Below are 4,058 nucleotides of genomic sequence, written 5' to 3' on the forward strand. Positions count from 1 at the left end.
CTTGCACTATTGCAGTACTCTCTGCCTTTCCTTTGCAGAGGCGTGGGTAATAACAGCAACAATCAGTTAATAACATCAATATAACAAGACCAATCAAATAAATAACAAGAACAATAGTTTAATAAATTACAACAACAAATAAATAAATAATAACAACTATCTAATAAACATAAAAAAAGCCAATCAAATTATTTAAATAATAATTAAATAATTAACAACATCCGTCAAACAAATAACAACCATCAAATAATTAGTTATTACCATTACATAAATAGCAACAACATTTTAATAAATAACAATTTTTAAATACATATCTAAACCGTAACAAAAACAACAGCAACTATCAAATAAATAACCATAATCATTACTTACAATAATTTAAACATAGAGCTTTTCCTCATATTGCCAAAATGAGAATTAATTTAATGTTAGGATTAAAATTTTAAGGAAAATCAGTTAAAAAGTCCAATCTGAGAGTGTATACCTCTGCCCTCATAATAATTTTGCTTTTGAAATATTTAGGTTTCGGTTGTTCCAGTCGAAAGTTTTCTACATCCATACCCTACTTCCGGTTGCCTAAGAAAGGTTATTTCAGATCTATTGATTAGTCTTTGAGATAGCTAGGTCTTGGAAGTTCCTTTAGAATGTGTTACACCTAAAACTGTAGACAGAGGGCTGCTAAAAACAAACACATAAGCACAACCACACACACCCCCACACTCACACACACAAATCAAAAACACCCCCACACTCACACACACAAATCAAAAACACCCCCACACTCACACACACACAAATCAAAATTTAAATATAACCTCGGCAGAAGTAATTATAAAGAAATATATACATGTAAAACTAGAATAAAAATTATTATTAATAAAAAAAAAAAAAATGAAGTATTAAAGGTATAAACTAACTTGATGTCAGTGAAACTCGAATTATAACTGCAATTGTAATTGTGATGGTGATGTGGAGACTCATAAGCATTCTGCATTATATAAGACGATTCTGCGCAGGTCTGTTCATTTGTTAGTTCATCTATTTTGAATGATATTATGGTAATTCAATTATTAATAGCGAAAATTGTTTGTGGTCTATACATCAAATAATTATTGATTGTTTTTTTTTAAATTATTATTATTAATAGGTGGAAATTGGGGAACAACCTTCTTCAATGCAAACAATTTCGAATATGTTTCTTAAAACAATGTGCTGTCTTATGCCTGATCCAGGAAGAGAAATTTGTCGTGGTCAAAGCCAGGCTACCTTAGGTATGTAATAATAATACTCTTTTTAAAAATAATTTCTAGCACGTAATACAGAGTGCAGCATGCGGGCCACATGCGGCCCGACGAAGGTAATTTTAATAAATAGTACATTATATAATTATGTAATAACAACAATAATAATGGTAATAATAAAGTTGATGATGATGGTAATCAATTTTTGGTATATGGTTTGGGACGTTTCCCTTTGAATGGTCCTCATTATCATCCACATCATGCTCCGGATCATCACTAACTTGTAATAATTTCATTATTGGACCATGACAAATTATTCTAGAAAGTTTCATTATGATATATTGATAAGTTTATTGTGAGATATTTAGTTCTGTGGTGTTAGCACTTAAAATGACCCACACAATTCACAACCTAATTTAGATCGTCACAAATGATAATGATGATGGTGATCCGATGATAATATGTTAGCATATCTGGTCCTGGACGCTAAAAACATTAAAATAAAATAAAATCGACTGTAAACAATATATTGTTTGTATTACCTTTACAAACTTAATGATTTTATCTTCTGGAATGGTAAATGTTAATGCTAACGTTGATGGTGAAGTGATGTTAATTTTTTATGGTAACGGTAAATAGTAATGGTAAAACCTAACTTGAAAAATACTAAAGGACAAAAACATATATATCTAGAAACACACAAAAAAATATAATTGTAACTTTAAAAGAACGTAATAGCAAATTATTATTTTTTGTTTCCAAGTTGAAACGTTTAAAAGCCTATTAAAATAAACTCCAAAGAGTCGGATAGTAAATTTCATACATAATTCAATTCACTATACCAACACAACATAGCAAATGAACTACACATTGAAAATTCTAGTACATTACCATTCTACACAATGGTATTAGTGCTGAATGATAAGAATGCAATTAAAGCTAAAGGCAGAAATATAATAATTGATTATTTTATCTATGTACCATATTATGTTCTGATAATCATTTATAACTTATTATGTTGATTTTTCAATCTGGAAATTTTCTCCCAAATTTGTGCAACTTGATTCATTGTATCTATTCAGAAAAGTAACCGTAATTTGCCACACAATTAATGTATTTGGTGATATTTTATTTTATGATCTTATAATTAGGTCTAAAAAATTGTTTGTTTGTCCTCAGGGAAAAATAGGTCGGCGTTTTTTAAACAAGTAAAAAACTTGTTTACAAATCAAAAAAAAAATTAAAGTGATCTTTATTTTTCTCCATTTGCACACGAAAGTTGTCTAAATTTAGTGTCTGATGTATGGTATTGCCATTCTAGGCGTGGGGAAAATGGGGGGGGGAAGTCGTGGGGGGAAATTACTATATAAAATGAAGTGAAGGACAACTGGGTAACTGTCAAACTGTAAATGTTGATATCCAAACTCAAGATGGCTTATTGAACGATGTGCACATACAACGTCTGGTTATCTATCTACGTAGTCTCTTCTTCCTCGGTCTCAGTCGCCTCATGCATAATGTAAACGCATTAACTGCATGAATATTTATAATCAACAAAAACTTCTCGCCAAACTGCAAATTTTCTATAGGAAAGTGCGGTGCCAGCGGGTCTAGCCTAGGTTAGTATTATGTTCCTTAAAAGATTCGCCGTGTATTGATGAAAAAGGTGAGAGAGAATGAGGTAAAAAAGAGGAAGAGGAATTAGTCCTAGGCCTAGGTGACGTCAATGTAGGCCTAGTAGTATATTCAGAGTTAGAGGTAGTGCATGCCAAACCTATAAAAGCCCACGGTACGAGAAAGAGACCACATCTAGACCTAAGCTAGGCCTAGATTTGTTGCTGGACATCAAAACGCAAATTATGCACAATCAGGTTAACTTTTATTATTATTATCATCATCATCATCATCATCATCATCATCATCGTCATCGTCATCGTCATCGTCATCGTCATCGTCATCGTCATCGTTATTTGTTATTTGTTATTTGTTATTTGTTATTGTTATTGTTATTGTTATTGTTATTGTTATTGTTATTGTTATTGTTATTGTTATTGTTATTGTTATTGTTATTGTTGTTGTTGTTGTTGTTATTATTATTATTATTATTATTATTATTATTATTATTATTGTTATTGTTATTATTATTATTATTATTATTATTATTATTAAAATGAGGCTCAGAATTAAGTTTTAAATTTAAAAAATGGTATAGTTATAAAAAATTTAAACAGACCCTGGAGAGTGTGTATTCCTCTAAACAAGAGTTGGTTAGTACCTAAATAATCCAAATATTATTGTTGCAACATGTTATTTGTTGGCATAATAATAATAATAATAATAATAATAATAATAATAATAATAATAATATTTATTCGGCAGAGTAAAAAGTATACATACAATATTCTTGCCAGGAGTAAGTAATGGGCATAAGCCCAAACAGTAAACTGCTCTTACTCCATCATCAAAAACAAATACAATGACAATAAAATATAAATATATACAAAAAAGTAAATTCAAAATAATTTGATTTAACTAAAACAAAATTAAAAACAGAGATAATTAATAGTTATTATTAGTATTAATATTTTGAGATCAAGTGTTTTGTGAGCTGGGCTTTAAAGTCCGAAATGGATGTGCATTGTTTAATTTCATTAGGAAGTTGTTCCCATAATCTAGGAAAAATAACAAAAGATAAATTTAAAAATGTATTAGTCTTGGCTTTCCAATGTATTAATCGCCCTTCACACCTTTCACTTGATCTCACAAGATTACTAAACGACAATGGACATTGTCCATGCATTATTTTAAAACCTAAGG

The sequence above is a fragment of the Anneissia japonica genome, unplaced genomic scaffold (assembly GCF_011630105.1).
Source record: "Anneissia japonica isolate Jap-2015-1 unplaced genomic scaffold, ASM1163010v1 scaffold584_len265732_cov101, whole genome shotgun sequence".
NCBI classification, from domain to species: Eukaryota; Metazoa; Echinodermata; class Crinoidea; order Comatulida; family Comatulidae; genus Anneissia; species Anneissia japonica.